The sequence below is a fragment of the Papio anubis genome, chromosome 3, assembly GCF_008728515.1.
Source record: "Papio anubis isolate 15944 chromosome 3, Panubis1.0, whole genome shotgun sequence".
Lineage (NCBI taxonomy): Eukaryota > Metazoa > Chordata > Mammalia > Primates > Cercopithecidae > Papio > Papio anubis.
In genome coordinates this window covers 17,872,782-17,899,204 of record NC_044978.1, presented here as the reverse complement: position 1 = coordinate 17,899,204, position 26,423 = coordinate 17,872,782, and positions in this window count along the sequence as shown.

Here is a 26,423-nt window from a genome sequence, read left to right as displayed (position 1 = left end):
GCAAAGACTGTGAGATGCAAAGATCAGATCAATCAGGCAGCGAGTCGAGGCGGGCGGGGCGAGCGCTTGCTGCCGCCGCCGCCGCCGCCGCCGCCGGGAATCCATTCCGGATCAATCAGCTCAGGATCATCGCCAGAGTAAAACCAAAGAGGGATAAAAGAAACTATAGGAAAAAATCAACAAATTAAGTGTTGGGTTTTTAAAAAAAACACCACCACAATAAAACAAAAAATTGACAAGCCCTTAACTAAACTGACTGAGAATACAAAAAAGAAATGCCAATTTAAAACTATAAATTAAATGAGAGACTATAATCAATGGATGCTTCAGAATATAAAAGAATCATAAAAGACTAGTAGGAATAATTACATACCAGCCAGGTGGCTGACCCTAGAAAATGGATAAATTCCTAGAAACATAAAACCACCAAGATTGGTTAACAAAATAGAAAGCCTCAACAAAATGGTATCAAATAAAGAGTGATTCAGAAGTGATTAAAACCTCTAACAAGAGACAAAGGAACAGAAGCTCAGGACTAGACAGCTTCACAGCTGAATTCTTCTAATATTCAAAGGAAAAATAAGATTAATCCTTCTTAAGCACTTTCAAAAATAGAAGTAGAGGGAATCTTCCAAATTCATTTTATGAGAACAGTATCACCTTGATACCATTACTTGAAGACTTAGATAAATAAAAATACAGGGAAATATCTTTGATGAATATAGATGTGAAAATTAATAAAATACTAGCAAACTGACTCTAAAAATACATCAAAAGATTACACATCATGACCAGGTGGAAGTTTATTCCACTGGAGTTGCAAGTGTGGTTTCACATATGAAAACCAATGTATTACTACATATTCACAAAGCGAAAAGAAAACAATACCTAATCAGCTCAGTAGAAGCAGAAAAAGCATTTATTAAAGTTTAACATGCTTTCATGATTATTTTAAAAAGCCTTGTTTAAAATAGATATAAAAAGTAAATTTATTCAACATAATAAAGAGTATTTATGAAAAGCTATAGGTAATATCATAACCAATTGAGGGAATCAGTAGAAGCCTTTTCTTCTAAAATCTGATACAAGGCAAGAGGGCCCTCTAAAGTAATTTCATTTGACATGTAGTGGAAATATTAGCAAGAGCAATGAAATTACAAAAAGAGATAAAACATCCAAATCAAGAAGAAAAAATGAGTATATCTAATGTTGCAGATGACATGATTCTATATGTAGAAATCGTAAAAGCTCTACATATAAAAAGTGACAACTAATAAAGCGAATTTGGCAAAGTGACAGGTGCAGAATCAACATACAAAGATTAGTTGTATCTTTTACATCAATAATAACCTATCAAAAAAGGAAATTAAGAAGTAAAACACTCTCATTTCCTAGAGCATAAAAATAATAAAATACCCAGGAATACATTTTAACCAGGGCGTGAAGATCTCTACATTTCAATTATAAAACACTGATGAAACAAATTGAAGAAGATACAAATAAATGAAAGATACAATGCTCATAAACTGGAATAATCAATATTATTAAAATATTTATACTAGTTGAAGATATATACACAGATTCAGTGTAATTCCTGTCACATTTCAATGGCATTTTTCAGAGGAAATAGAGAAAACAATTCCAAAAATTTTATGGAACCACAAAAGATTTAGATAGTCAAACCAATCTTTGAGAGAAAAATAAAATTGGAGGCTTTACACTCCCATTTTTAAATTATGTTACAAAGCTCCTAATAGTCAAAATAGTATGACACTGACTGATAGGGTTTGGCTGGGTTTTATTCCCACCCAAATTTCATCTTGAATTGTAACTACAGATTCCACATGTCTTGGGAAGTGATTGAGTTACGAACAGGTGTTTCCTGTGCTGTTCTCATGGTGGTTTTAAAATGGGAGTTCATGCACAAGCTCCTTTTTTTTTTTTTTTTAGATGTGACTTGCTCCCCTTGCCTTCTGCCATGATTTTGAGAGCCTCCACCAAGCCATGTGGAACTGTAAGTCCTAAAAAACCTCTTAACATAAATTGTCCAGTCTCGGGTATGTCTTTATTTGAAGTGTGTGATGAACTAATGCACTGACCTAAAATAGATAAATCAAACAATGGAACAGAATAGCCTAGAAATAAACTCAAGTATACATGGTCAACCAATTTTTGACAATGGCACAGAGATAACACAATTGGGATAGGATCATCTCTCTCAATAAATGATGTGGGTGATACTTGAAATGGGACCCTTATCTTACCATATACAAAAAGTCAACTCAAAATTGACCAAAAGACTTAAATATAATACTTGACTTTAAAACTCTCTGGAGATAAAACAAGGAGAAATCTTCTTGGCACTCACTTTGCCCGTGATTGCTTGAACACCATACCAAAAGCTCAGGGAAAAGAAACCCCCAAAATAAACAGAATTGGATTACACACCAAATATAAATCTTCTTCACTGAAAAGGGAAACAATCAACAAAATGTAAAAAGATAGTATCTGCAGACCTAATTTCTGACAAGTGATTGTATAAAATATACAAAAGGAACTCACACAACAAAATTTTAAAAATTCAAAACTTAAAATGGGCAAAAGGACCTGAAGAGACATTTTTTCACAAAAAAAATACATAAAAATGGTCAACAGGTATATGAAAAGGTGCTCAGAATCACTAATCATCAGGCAAATGCAAATCAAAACCATAATGAACTATTACCTCATGTCCATCAGAATGATTCTTAATTATCAAAAGGGCAAAGAATATAAGTACTGTTGAGGTTTGAAGAAAGAAAACTTTGTACATTGTTGGTGAGAATATAAATTAGCTTTAGCCATTATCAAAACAGTATGGAGATTCCCCAAAAATTAAAAAATAGAATTACTATGTGACTCAGCTTAGCGCCTCTTCGGGGAATATACCCAAAGGAAAATAAATCAACACCTCATAAAGAGATTTGTGCTCCCGATTTTATTGCAATATTATTCTAATATACAAGATATGAAACAAACTGTTGATGGATGAATGGATAAAGAAATTGTAGTGTATATATAATAATGAAACATTATTCAATATTAAAGTTAAGGAGATCCTGCCATTTACAACAACATGGGCCATTACCTGGAGGGACATTATACTAAGGAAATAAGCCAAGCACAGAAAATACTGCATTATTATCTCACTTATAAGTAGAATTTTTTAAGTTGAATAAATAGAAATAGAGTAGATATTAGCTACCAGGGGCAGTTGGGAAGGCAGGGGAAATGGGGAGATGTAAGACAAAGGATACAGCTTGCCATTATGCAGATAAGTCTAACAATGCAATGTAGAGCATGAAGAATATAATTAAAAATATTGTATCATATGCTGGAATTTACTTCTAAGACAATGGAATACAAGGTGAATTTATTTCAAAAAGCGGTAACTACATGAGATAATGAATATGTTAATTTGCTTGACTGTAGTAGTAGTTCTGTGTACAAGTATATCAAAACTATCACATTTTACACCTTAAATATATACGTTTAAAAGGATGGCCGGGCCGCAGTGGCTTGCGCCTATAATCCCAAGCACTTTGGGAGGCCGAGGCGGGTGGATCATGAGGTCAGGAGATGAGACCATCCTGCTAACACGGTGAAACCCGTCTCTACACAATACAAAACATTAGCGAGGCGGTGGCTGTAGTGCAACTACTTTCGGGAGGCTGAGGCAGGAGAATGCGTGAACCGGAGGTGGAGCTTACAGTGAGCTGAGATCGAGCCACTGCACTCCAGCCTGGGCGACAGAGCGAGACTCCGTCAAAAAAAGAAAAAAAAAAGGACCAAGGACCATCAGCCTCTTTTTACCAATGTGAATGTTTTGGAGTGACCTAGAATGTACTCCTCAGACTCTATTTTTCCATCTGCATTTTTACTTTTTAAGGATTTTCAGCCAATATTTATTTTTTGTCGATCATTCACAAATATCTTTCTTCTGTCTAGGAATCTCTCTCCATGATATCTACCTTTTAATTGCCCCCACTTGTACATTAATAAGCATTTCAAATATACTTAAAAGGTATTATTCACAGACACCCTAATCATACTTCTTTTCTAGAATTTGCCCTTTAAGAAAATGGTACCACAATTCACACATTAGTTTAGACTTAATGCAAAGACCATTATTGATCAATCTCTCTCTTTCTCGCTCACTTGCTCCTGTCTCATATACAACACATGAGCAAAGCTCTGTATTTTATAATTTTAAAAAGTATTTCGAATGCAACATCTCACTCGTTACCTGCCTTGGTGCAAAGCACATCATCTTGTACCTTAATAACCTCAAAAATCTCTTTGCCTTACCCGTCATTCCCACAATCTTTTTCCACTTTGCAGTCCATTATCTTTTCATGACGTTAAATTAAGTAAGTTCACTTTCCTTCATCAAAGCTTCCAATGATTTTGCATCATAGGTAGGAAAAAAATATTTTCATTAGTCCACATGTGGGTCGGGTCCCTACTACTCCAACCTCAACTCCAATTTCTCTAGCTCTCTCTTACACTGTTCCAGTCACACTGGTCTACTTGTTTCTTTTGCATGCCATGCTCATCCTGCCTCTAGGATTGATTTTCAATTTGGTTTGCCTCTAGCATTATTACCAGAGTCCTCTTTAAGAACATTTCTTGGAAATGCCATTCTAGCTAACATCACTAACGCCTGTCTCCTATCACTCACTTTCTGACCCTTATGTTGTTTTAAATTAGATTGTGTGCATCTTTATTCTTTCTGCGTACACTTTATTCTCTCTCCATAGACTGAAGTAAGAACGTCATTAAATTGTGAATTTAGACTGGTTTATTTTACCACTATTGATAATACATGATAATGCTTACCTGTTGTAGATAATCAATAAATATGTTGAATGAAAAAATAACATTGTGAGCAAATGCTTTCAAACTTGATGTATTTTGATTATCCTGTATTTCATCGAGAAGCTACTAATAGGCACTACTATACTTCAGAATCAGAAAGCAGAAGGTATCATCAAACCTGAGAATCACTGCAAGATATGAGGTACACAAAGCAACTTTGAAGTTGCTTTAACATAGGTAGATATATTTGAAATAGAAGCCTTCATTATTACTCCATTAGGATCAAAAAATAGAAAGTATCATGGTTTTTCCAACTCCATGTCAAGACAGGAATTTTGAAATGAAATTTAAAATCTCTAGAGCTGGCTCCAGGTACTCTAATGTTTCCCTTTGGGAAATGGCTCTTGCTCATAAGTGAATATGTTGTATGAAAAGAAAACAGATAAAAATTTCTATCGTCTATATGGGAAGACATCACAGAAAATATATTTTTCTAGTCAGTGTTCCATATACAATTTTCTTTTCCATTACTTCCCTTCTCGAATTAAATCCTAGATCCACCCGTTCATGGACAACTTAGTGTTGTTCTACCTGTTGCACTTTTAGAAGACATTTAATAGGAAAGGCCAGAGTCTACAGTGGAAACTCAGATGCTCTCAAATGCCTTAAAGCATTTTATTTCCTTTAGAGAAGCTGACATCCTACTTCACTGTGCCACATTCTTAGCTACATCTTCCTTCCTAGCAATTGCCTTGCATTTTATTATTTCCCTCAAAGAAAGCTTCCATTGCAATGCTTCCATTTCACTTCCATTTCATCCTACTTCACTGTGCCACATTCTTAGCTATATCTTCCTTCCTAGAAATTGCCTTGCATTTTTTATTTCCCCCAAAGTAAGCACATATATGTAAGACAGATCAATAGATCACTGGATTGATCAGTCAATAGATACAAACATTGGTTGATTTTGGGGATTATTGTATAGAAGCCATTACTTCCTCCAGACTATGTCCAAACCTGTATATGGAGATTTTTTAAATGCTCCCAAAACCTCTACCTATGCCCTAGTCTCAGCTAAAGCCATAAGAACACATCTAAAAATTAATTCCTAACATTACTCCTTATATTTCCTAAGCCAGCTATGCAAGCTAGATTTCCATGGGATTTCAGCTTACATTTTGTTTTCATTCAACTGTGAATATTTGCATATAAAACAAAATAAATGTAATATAAAGCTGTGGATGTTTAAGAGTTCAGTGTCTATATATGTTTTCCAAAATACCATGAATTCAAAAAATTGCATTATAAAAAGTTTGTTCATAAAATATATCTTCTCATTTAGAACACATCACATAATATTTTTGAATATATATGTATATATATGATATTCTTATTTTCATTGAACTTAAACAGTGGTTTACCATTAAATATTTAAGTCTAGTGTGGTGTGACTTATTGATAGACTCAATGGTTCTGCATAGTTTTGTTCTTCTGAAGTCCTGTTAAATTTCACTGGAACTTTTCAATGTGTCAATTTATCTAGTTTAGAAGCTGTAGTATAAAATTTTCTTTATATGTATATATATGTAAAATATATGTTTATATATTATGGATATAATTACATGTTATATAATTATATATTATATATTTAATATATGTTACATTATATAAAATATATTAGACTATATTTTATATATTTGTATATTATATTATATAAATATATAAAAGGAGAATGAAGGAATTGTCTTTCTTGTTTGTTAAGGTGCATTTTGTGTGTGTGTGTGTGTGTGTGTGTGTGTACGCGTGCGTGCGTGCATGTGTGCATAATACCCTAAGTTTCCAAATGGCATAAAATGCTGCTATGGAGTAGAACAATAAAAATAATGTGAAGATATTATTAAATAAGAAAATATATTCTTTTCTCGAAAGTACTCTAAGTACTCAGTATCAAAATTTTAACAAAAAAATAACATTTCATGTTTTTGTGGATCCTTAATCAATAATCTTACATCCAAATACACTATATTTTGTGTGAAAAGCTGAGTCAATTTAAAAACTTATTTAAATGTAAATAGTCACATTACAGCTTATAATAGAAAATAATTAGTAACTATTTTAATGTTCTTAAGAATGAAAATAAATTGTTAAAGATTAAACTAGTTTTTTTCTTAATCTATTATTGAATACCATAAAAATACACTTTCTCTGCCTTTTAAAAATAAATAAGTTAAGTTGGGCATGGTGGTTTATGCCTTTAATCCCAGCAGTTTGGAAGGCTGAGGTGGGAAGATTGTTTGAGCTCAGGTGTTTGAGACCAGCTTGGGCAACATGGTTATACACCATCTCTACCAACATTATATTTAAAAAAAATTAATCAGGATTGGTGGTGTGCACCTGTAGTATCAGATACTTGAGAGGCTGAAGTGGGAGGATTGCTTGAGCCTGGGAGACAGAGGTTGCAGTGAGCCAAGATCGCACCACGGCACTCCAGCCTGGGTGACAGAGTAAGACTCTGTCTCAAAAATAAATAAATAAAATAACTATACATGAGTTAAATCTAAAATATATAAACTGGATTAACTAACTTCATTTTTGTTTAATCATTAAAATTAGCAATAACATAAAGTCCATATATACAGTAGTAGTAAATATTAAAAGGAAATTTAAAGATCTGTTTATCTAATTAGGTCCAACAATTTAATAATTTCTTTCACCAATCCATGGTATATTTTAATGAAACATCAGCCTCTATTGGGAGACTTCAGGGACTGGGGATTCAATTTGTTGACACAGCACAGAAATCATGGCCTGTTTGATAGCTTAGGAAGCATTATTTTCACTAGAATATATCTTTGAGGGCAGAGAGACCATATTTTATTTACGGTCTATGACATAGTCAGCACATGTACAGTTGCTGACTCATTATAATTTGTACTCATTTATTCAATAAATATTTTTGAGTACTTATATCTCAGGCTCTGTGCTACCCATTAAGAGTGAAACTATGAATACGATGGACATTATGTATTCTCATAGAGCATTTAACAACCAGACAACAATATGTTAGTTAACAGGGACAATATTACAAAGTTTGTCTGTTACAAAGGAGAAGCATATGTGGTCCTGTTTGAGCATGTAATAGGGAACCTGGCTTGGTTAAGAGACTATATTTTAAGTAAGACCTGAAAAATGCACAGGGGATGCTCATATCAAAAAAGAGGAAAGACATTCAACATACTGGAAAGATCTTGTACAATGTCAGAAAGTAGGAAAAAATACGACCCGTTCAACAAAAACATTTTCTCTCTTTAACCTAGTAATTAAGATCCATTGATTCCTGACTTCCATTTTAGGACAATCTTCATGTCATATACTCTCAAAGTAGAGATACTTCTCCTGTGTAATACTTAGCACAGCTACAATTTTGCATCAGTGGTTGTGATGATTATCATTAAAACTATTTTCCTCACTTATTCTTAACTTCATTGTGGCCAGAACAGGGTCCATTTTTATTAGCTGCCTTATTTCTAGTATTGAGTGCAGTATCTTGCATATAATAAGTTCTAATAAGTATTGTTGTAAAGAGGAAGGAAAAGGAGGAAAGCAAAGCTGTAAGGTTACAAGACATGAAGCTAGAATAATGGGCAGGTCTAGGTTTCTCAAAAGCAACTGAAGCCGTTGAAAGATTTTAAGCAACTGAGTGCAAGGTCAACTTTAATCACTACATTTATGGAATATGGGCAAACTTACTAAGAGTAGGAACAGTTAATAGGTGAATACTGTCGTTAGTGATAAAGACAGTGGAAAGTCAGGGAAAGGTAGCTGAATTGCAGAACTATTTAGACAATAGACTTGGTGAATATATTGAAGTGAGGCAATGTGTAGGGAAAAGAGAGGTCAATGACAATCAATCAATTTCTTGTTTAAAAACTAACTGAATGATGGCGGACCCACCCCTAGGTAGTGTGAGCCTTGGGAAAATGTGTTTCTGTGAGTACCTGTTCATATAAACAATTTGATTTAAAACTTCAATACAAGGCTCACAGGCCAATGTGAATAATGAATTTCAATTAATGTGTAGAGAAAAAGTACTTTTGTCTGTGTATATTGTTCAGTTAGAGAACAGAAAGACCCTTTGTGGTGTCCAGGTATTATCTATGTTTTCTTGTGAAAGTTTACTAATCATTTCTTTGTATTCTTTGTCAAATGTGCTACTCTTGGCTACTTCTATAACTCTTACTCTGGGGAAAGGTGGCAACACTGTTATTCAATGTTGCTACATGTCATGAGGCTTTGGAATCTGGTTGTGTTGAAACACCATAACATTTCTTGCCTCTGCAGTTCCCTCATATCATGCATTGAATGCTGATCACATCTTTACTTGGGACACTGTGTCATCCATTCTGCCTCCTGTGAAGAGCATTCTCCAAAGACTCTCACCCAGGGTCTCACTGTGCTTCCAGGATGATAATCACAAATGCAAGTCTTATCAATAGTAAGACAATGTAAACAATCATTGGTTGTATGATCATGTAAAATGTACCACTTTGAGTTTCATACTATAAACAGGAAACAACGTCTAACCATACCTTCTTTTGAACTCTTGGTGTTCTTATCCCTGCATTCCTAGAATGCTATCTCTTTCAATGATGCCTGCAACCTTATCCTGAACACATTGCCACCAGTGGGAATGATAGCTGATAACCTGTTGGCAGAACAACAACAACAACAACAACAAAAACAGTGATATTTGTACAAAGAATGTCCATCCTTCACTCAGCACTAATTAAGACTGATAGAGGAGATGCATCATTAACACATAGATAGGAAAGGTCAGGTGGCATTATAGCAAAAGGGTAAAGATTCCTCAGAGGGGATAAGAACAGCGACCCCGAGGACTGCCTTCCCATGACATAGAGCCCATGGCAGGAATAGGGTGAGCATCCTCGGTGCAAGCAGCTGAGAGTTCACATGGTAAAGGATGCCTGCCACCTTCCCAGCCACACTGGGGTGCTGAAGACCAGAGACAGCACCACAGTGGAACACAGATGGGTGAGAACCAACCCATGGGTCCACATACATGCAACTTAAATCCAAAAGTAGGTGATGAATCATGGGTATTCAGAGCCCTGAACTTAGCCTGGTGTGAAACGTGAAGGAGAATCACCAAAATCAGACATTTAAAATCAGCCTGTCAGTATCATTCTGGCAGTCCAGTCTCAAAGAGTCCTATAAAAGAAATAACTACGCGGGAGAGCAAGAGTGGTCTGTTTACATGAATGCCCTCCTGGAATTGAGTTGCTTACTGCATATGGTCAAGCATGGAAGGGGAGATGAAGATGCTGAGTCAGGAATGCTGGGACCCATGTCTAATGAGGTCCAGTGAAGCCAGGTTCAGATTCAGTGCATTCTGCCCAAATGACACTGCTGACACTGAGACAGTCCCCAGCACTGGAGAGAGAAATAATTTGAAGAATTTGAGGAAGATGATCAAATATGTGAGGCTCCTTCAGCAGCCAGGCTTGGAAAGGACCCCTGCTTACTTGGGTATATGGGTGGTAGTAGATACCAACACCATTTACAGAGGTAAAGAACACTGGGAGACTCTGAATAGACAAATTAGTGAATTCAGCTTCTGAATATGTGGCTTCTAAAGGGAATTATTGAAGAAGAAGTCAGATAAATGCTTAGAGGAGATGACATTACATTCAGGAGGAATATATATGTATGGTATTATGTATATATAATATTGTATTAATCTCTCTTTATCTATCTATCTATCTATCTATCTATCATCTATCTATCTAGTGCACAAGAGAGACTTGGATGAGAATGTAGAGGAGAAAAGAGATGACAAACCACTGAACAAAGTCCTTGAGAAGCCATAAATACCTAAAATTGCCTAAGCCCACAAAGAATACAGTGAAAAGAATACCTAGTAAAGGAAAAGGCAAAGAGAATAAAAGAAAATGTTACAGAAACCTGGGGGAAATATTTTACAGGAAAAGGGAGTGAAAAGCTGTGTGAAATCCTGCTGGGAGATCAAGTAGGATAAGGACAGAAATATCTATTAGGAACATGGAGTTCTTGATAACTTTGGCAGGAGCACTTTCACTGACCTACTGGGAGCAGAATCCCTTTTTGAAGTAGATTTAGAAAGTGGCTAGATCGAGAGGTGAGTAAATCAAGACGAGTGTAGTTAACTCCTTTTTAAAACATAAGTTTGACATTGAGGGATTGAGAAAGAAAGAACTGTAGTAGGAAGGAGATTTGGAGCAACAGTGGAACTTCTGGAAGAGGAAATATAATTATCAGAAAAAAAAATAGAATATTTAAACTTTGAGAGTGAGGGCAAGAGGAGGTGAGGTTTGGGAATACGTTTCGTGAGAAGGAGAGAGAATTGTATCCAGAGCACGAGGAAGCACAGGTGACAGAGTTGGCCCTTGAGAGAAATGTTTCTTCCATTAGACCCAGAGATAGGAAAAGAGTCGGTGCAAATGTGGGAACATTTGATGACGTCTAAAGAAATTAAATTGTTTGCTGTGATAATGTCTATTGTCTCTGTAAGGTACCGGACAGGGGTAGGAGTATGAAGTATGAGAGGCTTAAACATATGAAATAAGCCAACAATGTTTGAACTAGTCAGTTCTTGATGTGGTTATTGGGTAGAATTAAGAAACAGTAAATTTCAGTGCTGAGCATTGTGACCTGTGGACATCAGTGACCAATAATTAGGGCCAATCAGAGTGCCCTTTTGATTCATTTTCTCTGCCTTGGCTCAGCAACCAAGATGCAGGCATTAAGAAGATGAATAGTCAGCTTTGTCCACAGCTGGGTCAAGTTGGGCTCTCAAGGTTTGGGCGGAATACAAATTGAAGTTATTTCCCATTGCTTCTAAAATTACTAGGAACCAAAGTGTATAAAGCAGAATAAGGAGGAGTAAGAACAAATAGAGAAGTCAACAGGCCATCCTAAAAATAGCAGTGGTGATTCAACACAGAAGGATAGGGTTCGGGGATTGAACATGAGAGAAATGGCTTGGAGATTAAAGGATGGAGCAATTTCAGCTGGAAACATGGCTGATGCTTCAGAAAGCAGTGGTGTGATGGCTTAAAAGAGACAGATGATGAGGAACAGGAAGTTTCGTGTTAGATAGCTCCACTCCTTCATACCCACAACACTGGCTTTAGAAGTGCCAAAGTTTTATGACCAATGTATTCATCAGATAAAACAGTATATTCATCAAAAATTCTTTTAAGTACATGATTTTCTTTCAGAAATCATCTAATCCTTTTGAATTATCTGTCCATGCCCTTGCTCCTCTCTATTAAGAGTAGTTTGAGATGCATAGATATTATATATTTTATATTCATGGTTTGTCTTCTGAATCTTTTCAAACATAAGATTAATATAATCATCTCTTTCTATCTCTGGCTTTTCTCCAGACCTCAGAGGATTTAATTCATTTAATTAATAGAATATTCAGTATTCATAAGAAGGCTGCCTTGAAGTAGAAATAAATGATCCTTCATGGACAGGTTGATTATATTAAACCTAGCCTCAAATATTAAGATGTACTAAATGTGTCACATACATAAAAAAAAAAAAAACTCATATAAAAATATACTTGGATCAGGCCAGTGAAGATTAAATTTTATATTCTCTCTATAAAATGTATAACATTCTTTTCTTATATAAAAATTAATTATACAAGCAATGAATAAATATATTATCATTATAAATAAATCAGTAAAGATATAGTATATAAAATATGAAATGTCATTCTTTAATGACACACTCTCACTCCCTTAAAAGTAATAGTTTTGTATTTATCCTACCAGTTTTTCTCCCTTTGTAAAAGTTGTTTTTATTGGAAAAGACATTAAGATTCATTGAAGGAATATATAACATACAGACAGTTTTAAAGAAGAAAAAAAGTCCATTTATGTTAATCAATTTGCTAACAGTTACATACACAGACGTATTCTGCTTATTTTCACTTACTGTTCCTCATAAGCATCGATTGCTGTGTAATAATATTCTGTTTTATAGATTTAACACACTTTATTTCTTCTCGTTCTATTTCTACATGTTTAGGTGGCTCCAATTACAAGTGATTCCTCAAAGAATATCTTACGATCTTTGTATTTGCTACATTTTTGAATATTATTTAGAAAAAAGTCTTAGAAAAGAAAGTAAAGTTATTGCTCAAAGTGTATGAAAGTTTTAAAGAATCTTGAATTAAATGACCAATTGTTTTTCTAAAAGTTTGTATAAACAAACACTTAATTGTTTAGGGCTATTTATTGATACTGCACCACTTAACTACAATATTTTCATCATTCACAATGCTATTTAAAAATTGTTTGCTAAAATTTGTGTTCATTTGATGATTTGTTATGTTAAATATTCTTTACTCTTTTGTTAACTGTAATGGACCTATTGTTTGGATATATAGGAACACTTCTCCCAGGTTAACTATTTGTTTGTTTTCCTGAAGAAAAATAATTTATTATCTAACATTAGCCAAAACGATCAATTTTTCTGATTAATCTACCTCTTATAGATTTTTATTTATCCACTAGTCTTTTCTGAGAGCAAAGAACAACAAACCTCATGTATTATAAAAGTGACTGTGTATGCATTTTTTTCTCCTTTTGGTCATTTGTTTTGCTTTATTTGACTTTTACATTTGAAGAATATGAGTATAAGAAACAGAAAGCCAAATTCCTGCACATGAAGTGCTTCTTAAACTGTACAAGGTACTACTGCATATGGTCATCCTCCCCTCTCCAACCTAAAAAGACCTAAGAACAAAGGACAAACAATAATTTTTAAAGTGGGAGCATCTTTGATAGATAAGTGGTGGAACATTAAAAATAAACTTGGTCAGTCTACAGTTGTATCCATTCTCTTTAGACCTGGGTCAGTCCAATTTAGACCTGGGTCAGTGTCATTCAAGAACTTTGCTGAGGTGGCCAATTCTTCATTTCCCATTTGCAATCACCTTGCATCTAAGTAAACAAAAACTATCAAACCATCCTAGATGCTAACAAAACTTAGTTGCTAAAATCCCTCAAGGGATACTTCCAGATTTGGAGGGGACTTTAGCCTGGAAAATTAGTATGCTATCCTGTTTAGAAGATACAAATTCAGAGGAGAAATATTAACTTGTTTAGTGAAGTGAAGGAAATGGTAACAGACAGTGTCTGCAAGGGGGAGGTTCATTAGAAATGAACCAATGCCATGTTTTCCAATAATGTGAATGAGGAAAGCCTTATGTTAATAAGATTAAATATTGTTAATTTTCAGAACTGTGTGGATTAAAAAAACTAAAAGTTTCTAGAGCGAATAAAAGGATAATAAAAGAGATCGTATGTCAAGAAATGGGAATAAAATAGTATCACATTTCCAACAGAAAACAAAGGCAATGTTTTTAAGAAAAGTATTAGGTATAATTCCACATCCAGATTATTAATCCAAGTGCAGGAAGAATACAGATCTTTTCAGAGATATCAATAACAAATACTTCTGCCTCCTTTCAACTTATTTTTAGGAGACTGTTGGTAGACATGCTTCTGAGAAACAAGACTATAACTTGCAGGAAGAAACGAAACACAAAATGTAAGAGGTCCGAACCAGGGGAGAAGTGATGCAAACTTCTGAGATGACAACTGTTCAGATGTCATATGAGGCTAAGTCCAGATTGAAGTAGGGTGACAGAGGATAGGAAGGATATCGAGGAAGGATAGCTCCAGGACATAAACAACAGTAATAAAATAGAGAATTATCGATTATCAGACCGTGTTTCAGCACCTGGAAGAAACTCCAGTTTTGCTTATGAGATACAATGTAGTAATACTTGATCAAAAAGGATAGATCCAAATAAAACTATAAGAAAAAAATGGCTTAACAAAGTTAAAGGTGACTTCTTTTCCCTAGAAAGTAGAATTGGAGTGGAGAAAATATGGAAGGAAAAAGCTCCTTTTCTTTGTTAAATATGAAATATATGAATACTTTGATAAAATGAAAACATAAAGAGATCAAAATAAAATTAAAATATTAAAATAAAATAACTGGGAATTAAAGTAAGGAACTAGATAAGAAATACAAAAAAGTTGAAAAGAAGTTAATAAAAGTAAGAATAAATTATAAGTAGAGAATAAAAAACAGTAGAACAAAGTTCACATTTGATCATTAAAACCAAAACTGTTTTTTTTTTTAATGTTAATAAACTAGACTTTTTTTTGGCAAGTTGTAATCAAGAAAATCACATGATGCAAAATATTTTAATGAGAACAGGAATTAAACAATAGCAAAACCAAAAGGAAAAAACAAAGTAATAACATCACACGTGGGGCCAAAATTTTTGAAAATAATTTTTTTTTTTTTTTTTTGAGACCAATTCTAGCTCTGTCACCAGGCTGGAGTGCAGTGGCATAATATCAGTTCACTGCAACCTCCACCTCCCGCGTTCAAGCAATTCTCCTGCCTCAGTCTCCTTAGTAGCTGGGATTACAGGCGCCTGCCACCAAGCCCAGCTAATTTTTTGTATTTTTAGTAGAGACAGGGTTTCACCATATTAGCCAGGATGGTCTCGATCCCCTGACCTCGTGATCCACCTGCCTTGGCCTCCCAAAGTGCTGGGATTACAAGCGTGAGCCACTGTGCCTGGCTGAAATAAATGATTTTTAATGAACTGTAATGAATCAAAATTACTTCATGGCTCTACCTGAATACTCCAACGATCATAAAAGGAATTAAAAAATCTGTAAATACTCTAAGCAAAAGGAGCAAGCCTGAACAATTTCATCAGCAATCCTGTCAGCCCTGTCACACGTTTGCTCCAAAACTGGAACGCAGGTTTTCAAAGCAAGTCTGTCATTTACACTTCCTTTTTCTTCCTCCCCTTCTTTTGTTCTCCTCTCTCCCTTTTTTCAGCTTCCATCTGCTTTTACCTCTCCATTTGGCCAAAATTGCTGAATTACTGACAAATGTATAAGAAATGGCAAATGAAGGAAAGAAAGTACAGATGTTCCTGACTTATGATTTTTTGCCTTTACGATGGTGTGAAAGTGATAGACATTCAGTAGAAACCATACTTTGACTTTTGAATTTTGATCTTTTCCTGGGCTAGTGATGTGCAGTATGATTCTCTCCCCAGATGCTAGGCAGCGGCAGCCAGCCGCAGCTCTCAGTCAGCCAGGTGGTCACAAGGTAAACAACTGATACTCTCAGGTACTGTGTGCCCGATGATTTTGCTTGAATGTAGGCCCATGAAAGTCTCCAGAGCATGTTTAAGGTAGACTACTAAGGCTATGTATGGTGTTCCACAGGTTACGGGTGTTAAATGCATTTCCTACTTACGGTATTTTCACCTTAGAGTAGGAACATAAGCTCATTGTAAATTGGGGAGCATCTTTAATTTTTCTTCATTTATTTATTCAATGTGTATTTTGTGTGTATGTGTGTGTGTGTGTGTATTGTGTACATAGAGTGTAACAAGGGAAGAAATAGATCTAAGACTTTCTCTCCTCCTAACTCAAGCCTCATTCTGAGGTGTGAATTGTGACGTAAGCATCTTCAAGTCACATTCTTCTTGGACCAGTGAACTTTAGCCACTGCCAGCCATCCCATCATGGGCAGGGTTCCATGGGGATTTGCAAGATAGAAATTGCCCAGTTCCTTTTAGTCTAGTCAGAAATAAGGACAGTTAATTGGAGATAAAATTATTTTAAAGATAATAATGAGATTCCTTCATTCTTTCTGTTTATCCTTCTACCTCTACATTCAAAGCCAAATGCTATGGCTTTCGTTTCTTTGATGCAGACATGTTAAATACAATCACTTAGTCACAACTCGGTATTATTGTTGTCTCCAGAACTTCACAGAGCATTTTTCTGGTAATAAGTTAAGTTTATTTCTAACAAGTTGTAAAAGCATGGGGTATGATCCTTTTGTTTTTAACTTAATGAAAAAAAAATCCCATTTACATTTTGCAATGTGGGAAAACACATGCCATATCTCTGCAACTTGTTTGTGAGAAATAGAAAAGCTTACACCTACATTCTCTTAACACTTCTCTCCTTATTTTTGGTCATTACTTTTGCAGATATGAGTCAGAAGTCTATATCATCTGGAGATGAAGAAAATATAGACAATTCGTGTGTGTGTGTGTGTGTGTGTTTGTATCTTTCCAAATAGTATACAAATGACCCAAGCAAGGGGAAAATGCCAAAAACCAGAAAAATAACAAACAAAAATCATTAATTCATACACAATTGTGAGCTGCATTTTCACATGAAAAAAGCTAAGTAGGTAATATAAATATGCTGCAGCTGAAAAGCATTCAACAGTCTGATATCACTTTAATCAGTGTGTGCTCACAGTCATTCGAATTGTTCACTCATAACCAAATGGGCTACTTTCATCTTTCTCCAGTGTAATACTTACAGCATCTTCTCCACAATAACTTGTAATAATACTAAAGTGAACCCCTGGGACTATCCATCTCACAGAGTTGTAGCTATATCTTGCTGTTGTCAAGCTTTTCTGTTTAAAATATCTCAAAGGAATAATTTTGAACATGCTAGAGCCTTTTTCGCTCTGGTATCTATTGTAATTGACAACTTAATCCATGCTAATTCATTGCTGACCTGCATTTTTCTGACTCTAGCATACCTCTAAAGAATAACCATCGAGAAGACAAAAATGAAAATTAGAAACTCTGATGGCAGTGTTACATTCAGTTCATTTGGAACTATGGAATTACATTCTCTAAATTCATCTAACAAATCTCACTGCTTTTCTATATTTCTTTAAATATTATTATATATAATCAATGCACAATAATTACACATATTTATGGAGTATTTCAATACATGTATACAACATGTATTGATGAGTTCAGGATAATTAGTATTTCCCGTTACCTCAAACATGTATCATTGCTCTGTGTTGTAAACATTCTTTTTGTTTTTGAGATGGAGTCTCGCCCTATTGCCCAGGCTAGAGTGCAGTGTACGATCTTGGCTCACTGCAACCTCTGCCTTCCGGGTTCAAGCGATTCTCCCGCCTCAGACTCCTGAGTAGCTGGAATTACAGGTGTGTGCCACCACGCCTGGCTAATTTTTATATTTTTAGTAGAGACGGGTTTCACCGTGTTGGCCAGGCTGGTCTCGAACTCCTGACCTCGTGATCTGCCCACCTCAGCCTCCTAAAGTGCTGGGATTATAGGCTGTGTCCAGCCTGTGTTATAAACATTCACAATCCACTTATCTACCTATTTGGAAATATACAATAAATTTTTATTAATTGTAGTCACCCAATAGTGCTATAGGACACTAGAACTTGTTCCTCCTAACTAGCTATATCTGCTATCCAACTTCTGGCTATCCCCATCCTCCACCCCAACCATTTCCTACCTCTGGTAACCACTAGTCTCCCTAGTCTATGCTCTACTTCTATGAGATCTTTTTTTTTTTTTTCTTCCACATACAACTGAGAACATGAGACATTTGTCCTTCTGTGCCTGGCTTGTTTTGCTCAATGATGTCTTTAAGATTCATCTATGTTGCTGCAAATGATGGGATTTTATTCTTTTTATGGCTGAATAGTATTCTATTTGTACATACCACATGTTTGCACATACCATGTAATGGTAAAATTACAATTCTTTTTGTTATAGTGAATTAAATATCAAATTTATTTAGATAAACCATTGCTGGCCGGGCACAGTGGCTCAGCCCTGTAATCCCAGCACTTTGGGAGGCTAAGGCGGGTGGATCATTTGAGGTCAGGAGTTCAAAACCAGCCTGGCCAACGTGGTGAAATCCTGTATCTACTAAAAATACAAAAAAAAATTAGCCAGGTGTGGTGGCAGATGCCTGTTATCTCAGTTACTCTGTAGGCTGAGCAGGAGAATCGCTTGAGCCTGGGAAGCGGAGGTTGCAGTGAGTAGAGATCGTGCCATTGTACTCCAGTCTGGGTGACAGAGTAAGACTTCGTCTCAAAGAAAAGAGAAAGCAAGAAGAAAAACCATTGCCTCTCTCCCACTTTCATTCTGATATGGTGTTTTGAAAACATATGAAAGCTCAAAAGTTTCATATCCTCCAGAGATACCCATGAATATATGCCCCATATGAACACATGAACGTCATTCATATTATGTATATCTGGAAGAAAACCGTATAGAATGACTTCACTGAAATATGAGACTAGCACCCAAGAGAAAAGTTGTTTCCATAACGTATAAGTGGATTTGACTTCATCACAGACTGTCTATGTCTCTCTTTGTGTCTCTCTCTGACTTTCTCGCTCTTCCCCATTTGTGAGTTTGCTACAGAGAACCTTATTTGATATTTGGCGTGTAATCTTCTTAAATATTTTAGTAAGTGTTTCTATACACCTGTAGATAATATATGAGAATGTGTATCAGGATTTTAAAATTTAACTGTACTTTTCCATTCCTACCTTCTTTCTACCTTTGAACAAAATACTTTATTTTAGTTACTATCACAGTTACCTCCAGGTTATTAACCAAGGTTAATCTGAACATTTACAGATTTGGTGGTGGAAGTTTAAAACTGCATTTAATATTATTAAAATATGACCGGTGCTTGTAATGGCAGGTTTTGGCATGAACACAAAGATTGATATGCATCATATTTCACTCTAAATCACAAGTAAAATGAAATAGCTGCCTTGTGCTTGATTTGTTCCTGGTGACCATCTCGATGATTGATGCAGATAACCACGCGATCAGCAGCACCTGAAATAAGTATTGATCTTCATGATAGTTGAAAGGAACAGATGAGCTGTGAGAAGCCCCTTGACAGTTTGGACTTAAAAAAATATCTTTGACAAATTTGAAGGCTTTGATATTTTTCTCTGGATCCACTCTGCCTCTAAACATTACAAAAGGACAATTGTCTTTTTCCATGTTAAGTATCCTGGATTTATAACAGTCTAAGATCAACTAAGTAAAATAGCAGAAATCAGAAATAATATTCTAATAGAAGAAATACAAACCCATCCATGAAATTTGGAAACAATTGTGAGAAACAAAGCACTTGTTTAACAAGTCAAAATGATACCGACAATACAGACAAAAGACATTAAGTGCAAACCCTGAATCAGGAAAGAACTCGAGTGGCCTTATCACTGATTCTATTTACTTTTATATTAAATTAATAATAACCCTACATCATCACAGAGTTCTTGTAAATCCTAATAAAATTAATATCAGAGAGAGAACTTTCTAAATGCTGAAGTTGCATCTTAATTTAAATTAAAACAGTAATTGCTAAGCACTTGCAAAATATAAGTTATCTGAACTGTTCAGCAAGGGATGGCAGGAATTTAGCTCCTCCACTCCTGACCTGGCTACTACAAATTAAGCTCCATTAGTCTCACATCAATTAAAAATACACAATTTAAATATAAATCATGTACTTGCTACATAATTAATAAACCAGCGCAAGTCCTTTAACTCACGTACCACTAGATCTCTGGCCGCAGAATCCTCTCAGAATTTCTGGAACTGTTAATATCTGTCACCTAATTCTTTTTTCCTTTTTTGTTTTCTAAAGTTCTGGAGTAAGAATTTCCGTACTTCAAAGTTTAGATTTTTTGTTTGTTTTTTCTTTTGAGACAGAGTCTCAATCTCTCACCAGGGTGGAGTGCAGTGACCTGATCTCCGCTCACTGCAACCTCCACCCCGTCCCCAGCCTCAAGAGACTTCAGCCTCTGGAGTAGCTGGGACCACAGACGCACACCACCGTGCCTGGCTATTTTTGTATTTTTGGCAGATACAAGATCTCTCCATGTTGCTCAGTCTCGTCTTGAACTCCTGAGCTCAAGCAATCAGTCCACCTCAGCTTCCCAAAGTGTTGGGATTAGACGTGTGACCAACTATGCCTGAACAAAGTTTAGATTTTTTAAATATTACATTGTTTCATGTTTATATCCCCATCATTTCATCCACATTATTAAAAAATGGCAACATTCTAATATTGAGTCGTGTTCTCAAAAAAAGAATAAAAGTTTCAGACTAGGTATAAAACCTAGAAAAAAAGCCCAAGTTATCACTCAAAAACCTAATCTTAAATGTATCTATCTACAAATCCTTTGCTGAATAACCTAATCTCGATCTCTGTTCACAGAAGCCTCCATTAACCAAGCCCATAGCATCGACAGAGGGAGAAATTTCAAAGAGGATAAATCCTAAGTGGAGTTGTGGTTGTTCTTGTAACTAATCATACTTAATTCAAAAATTTTTATCATTCGTCATGCTTGTTTTATTCCGCTCCTGTCTTATTTTTCAAGCGACATTTTGGAAATGAAACATCCCTGTATATCCGAAAGTATTTTGCAGTTTTTGAATTTTTCAGTTTTGTTAAAGAATAAAAGTCTATATCTTGCAAATCTCCAGATATGACTTCCACGAAATTGATAGAAAAACAAAGACACTGTTTTTCATGCTATTTACAAAATTTGTCATCAAATGATAACATGACAGTCCTTTAAAGAACTATATTTCATGGATATATAGAGTAATTCTAACTATCATTAATGTAATAATTTATTTTTAAATATGTTCAAACATGATGTTCAACAAACATTAGTTTCATTATATAATTTCACTAACAAAGAAAACCTGAGAAAGAAATAGTTTTTTAAGGTGAATATGTCCCAAAATTGTTTTCTGAAACATCAGTGTAATAACAGAATTTCCAAAGGTGGATAAGTAAATATAAGGAACTAAGCAACAAAAACCTCTAAATTTTCAGTGTAAAATATAATGTTTATTTAAAGATATTTATGTAAGCCTGTAGTAATTTTTTTCAAACTTGCTAAGAAAAAGCCTCTTTAGAAGAAATTAGCTAGAACTTTCTCACACGAATATAAAACTACCAGAAAAAGAAATAGAAAATGAACATGAAAATAAGCATCTATACGCTTTTATATGGGAGACTTTGTAAATGGAAATATTTTGCCTCTTTCTCTTTCTTTTTTCACTCATAAAGGTAACTCTATCTCCATTCTTGCTAAGAACAAAAAGGATTTGTGAAAAGAATTAGAGTCGGGGACTTTGCATCAGTATAAATGGTCTTTGCTCATTAAGAATGGCAAAAACTGGCCTGGTGTGGTGGCTCACACCTGTAATCCCAGCACTTTGGGTGACCAAAGCGGGTGGATCATGATGTAAGGAGTTCGAGACGAGCCTGACCAACATGGTGAAACCCTGTCTCTACTAAAAACACAAAAATCAGCCGGGCATGGTGTTGAGCACCTGTAATCCCAGCTATTCAGGAGGCTGAGGCAGGAGAATTGCTTGAACCTGGTAGGTGGAGGTTGCAGTGAATGGAGATCAGGCCACTGCACTCCACCCTGGGAAACAGAGCAAGCCTCCGTCTCAAAAAAACGAAAAGAAAAAAAAAAGGCAAAAATTGCTTCATTAATTTGGCAACATCACTGAATGAGATAGTCAAGACAAATTAATTTTCCACAAACCTCAGTCTTGTTTTTAGCAACCACAATTTTCTCAATTTTAACTTTTGTGGGTGGCAGTTTGTTTTAAATGCAGTACATCTTTCCTCCTTTCTCAAACAGAGACCAATTTACATAAGCAACTTTGTCTTGAAGACTTTATCATCATTGTGATAATAATTACCATGAATATCATAATGAGCATCTTTGTAAATGGTATTTTAATTTCTGTTATTACACTATGTATACAAAATATCATAATTAATTAATACTTTTTTTCATTTGACTGAATGGTAATGAAAATACAGATTAAAAAAGGAATATAATGTTGTTTAAATTTTTTTAATGAATAAACTGGCTAATTCTTATTAAGACTACATTTAGCTTCAAATTATTTTAAGAATAAGAAGGAAAAGACAATTCTGAAAATTATTTCAAGATATGAAATCATATACTTTTGAACATATGAGAAAAACATTAAAATTGCTTTTTTTTTTTTGAGACGGAGTCTCGCTCTGTTGCCCAGGCTGGAGTGCAGTGGCCGGATCTCAGCTCACTGCAAGCTCCGCCTCCCGGGTTCACGCCATTCTCCTGCCTCAGCCTCCTGAGTAGCTGGGACTACAGGCTCCTGCCACCTCACCTGGCTAGTTTTTTGTATTTTTTTTTTTAGTAGAGATGGGGTTTCACCGGGTTAGCCAGGATGGTCTCGAAACATTGCTTTTTTATATACATACAAATGAAAATGTCTTTTGAACATTTACTTAAATTTTCTTATCCCACAAATAAAACAGAGGCTTTCAATAGGTTTTATGTAGCTTTGTATGTTATACATAGTTTTATGTGGCTGGCTACTTATTTTTGCAGAAATCTTTCATCTATACAAGAATTAAGAGTCACGTTTTGGGGATAATCTACATTTTTTGGTAGCACTATATTTGACTTTTTAAATTTTTTTCTATTAAATAAACAAACAAAAAACGAGATCTCACTGTGTTGCCCAGGCTGCACTGCAGTGGCATGATCACAGCTCATTGTAACCTTGACCTCACAGGCTCAAACAATCCCCCCACCTCAGCCTTCTGAGTAGCTGGGACCATAGACATGTGCTACCACATCTGGCTAATTTATTTTTTATATTTTGTAGAAATGAATTCTCACTATGTTGCCCAGGCTTGTGTCAAACTCCTGGCCTCAAGCCATCCTCCCACCTTGGCCTCCCAAAGAGCTGTGATTACAGTCATGAGCCTCTGCACCCAGCCTACTCTTTTCTTATGATGCCAAAACATTTGCATTGGTTGATGCAGTTTTTCATTGAATCCCCCTTTTCACCAAACTAATTTGAGGCAGCTAATGAAAGTTAGAAATACGTAGTATTTTCTGAACAGAAGAAATAATAAGTGTCAAAATAAAAGAGTCAATCAAGATTTTTTGTTGTTAATTTTCTAAAGTGTTTCTTCACAATCTAGGTGTTTTTCCAACTATGGACTCTGAAATCTGTGGGAGAAAGTAAGTTATAACAAAAATATGGGAGAGTAAACTTTATTGTACTCTGCTGTTATAGAAGTATTTTTAGGTGGATTGTGTTTCTATTTCTATTTTTAAAATTTGCCACAAATGTAAATAATATAAGACATGGCTTTGTAATTATTTTTTAATCCCAGTAGGTACATAAAAACATGTACAATCGGTCCTCAGTATCCATGGCATCTGTATCCATGGATTCAACCAGCCAAACACAGAAAATATTAGGAAAAAAGCTCCTGCATTTTTATTGAAAACATATGAATCTGTTTTTCCTTGTCATCATTTCCTAAACAATCTTACAAGTATTAACATAGCATTTACATTGTATTAGGTATTATAAGTAATCAAGAGATGATCTAAAGTATACAGGAGGATATGCAAAAGTTATAAGCAAATACTTTACCATTTTATATTAGAAACTTGAACATCTGTGGATTTTGATATGTATGAGGGAAACTAAAAACAATCTCCCATAAATACCAAGGGAGGCCTGTGTGTCGTTTACACGTGTAATATATTTTATTGATAATTCATATCTGTAACTTTGTTATAAAAAGTGTCCAAATATTATCTGATGAAGAAAATGGGTATGGGAAGATAGAAGGAAATAAAGAGAGAATGTACATGTGTGTTTGTGTGTAAGTGTGCGTGTAAGGTATGTCTGTGTATCTATATGTTTGTGTGCAAAAAGAAAAATAGAGACAGAGGCAGATGAGAAAATGAGAATGTTAGAGTCAGAGAGGTGGAGAATGCTATTTTCCAACATGTCAAAGGTAGTTTTCACTATATTTGGGCAGGGTGCTTTTTTTTAACAAATTATTATTATTATTATCATGTATAATCACCAGGTCTTTTCTCCTACATAAAAATTATTTTTAAAAAGTGAGCTTTAAAAGGTAAAAAGTGCATCATCCCATTTAACTCAGAGGCTAAGTGCTTTCAGCAGCACATAGTAAAACCTTCTTTAATGCATGTATTATCCCAAAGTCAAATGACCATAACAACAAATATGATGGGCTGTGGTGGTTCACTCCTGTAATTCTAGAACCTTGGTAGGTCCAGGCAGGAGAATCACCTGAGGCCAGGAGTTCAAGACCCAGCCTGGGCAACAAAGAGAGGCTCTGTCACTACCAAAATTAAAATAAAAATAACTTGGGCACGTTAACACATATTTGTGGTCCCAGCTACTCGGGGACTGAGGTGGGAAGACTGCTGGATCCCAGGAGTGTATATTTGGTTCATGTCCTTACATTATTCACCTCTCTGTTTAAATGCCGCTTCCGAAGAAAATACTTCTGAATCATCCTTATGCATCTCTGTCATGATACCATCTTTATGGTTGTCAGAGCACTTAATTCCATCAAAGATTATACATTTCATGATGTCTTCCTACCTTCTTCACTAGTATAAACTCTTCACGACTATAGAGGCAGTGTTGGTTTTGTTCATTGTTTTACCCCCAGCTCCAGGAACAGTGCGCAGCACAAGAGATTCTCAATAACATTTGTTGAATGCTATTAAAATGAATTTGTATAGAATTATTTAATTGCAATTATTATTTGTATTGAATACCTGGTGCTATGAGATTTAATTGGTGGTCTTAACTCAACCTGAGTGTCAGAGTAGGCCTCTCTGCAAAGTGACATGTTATAAGATAATTAAGATTTGAGGTTAAGGAAAAGAGAGTCTATGGGGCAAGGAGAGGAAGCCAAGCACCTATAGCTGGGAGAAATGAAAAGAGAAGACACTCAATCTAGCAGGGGGAATTTTGACGAGGCTGGATCGGGGGGTGCTGGTAAAATTTCATAGCTGACTCTCAGGGGGAAAAGACCTGATCCATAGTATTTGCTAATTTCTGAGGCATAAATGCTTCCACCATGATTTCAAGTTACCAGCGTGACATCACTGAATGCAGAGCTGAGTAAATATGTGCAGAGGCACATCATTATATAATATTTCTAGCAAACGGTTATGGTAGAAAAGGAATTCAATTTTTTATTTAATTGTCAATTATGCTGTGACTCAAATGGCATGTGACACCTAAAATATCTGTAGTCACTTTCTTTGTCACATATGTGAGATCTCCATGACATAATTAAGACCTGTAACTACAAAACAGTGTTAGCAATATTATTTCTCAATGGGGAAGGGGTGATTTAAATTATTTAGGTGCATTTAAAAGTTCATTTGTCATCTTCCCCATACACAATTGCATGAAAAACACAGTTTAAGAGAAAAATACTTTTAAGAAATCAGAGAATCTATGCATATAGCTAGAAACTGTCCAATTTGAATAGAAAAGTCAAGTAAAATAATGAAAATGCAATACATGGTATGTACATACAGTAAGTATTACTAAGCCTTTTTAAGGAAGGAAATTCTGCTGATGTAACAACATTAATAAACCTAGAGGACATTATACTAAGTGAACTAGGCCAGTCATAGGAAATTTTGTGTAATCCCACCTATATAAGTTATCTAAAATAGTCAAAATCATCGAAGCAGGGACTAGAATGGTGGCTGTGAGAGGATGAGAGGAGGAGGAAGTGTAT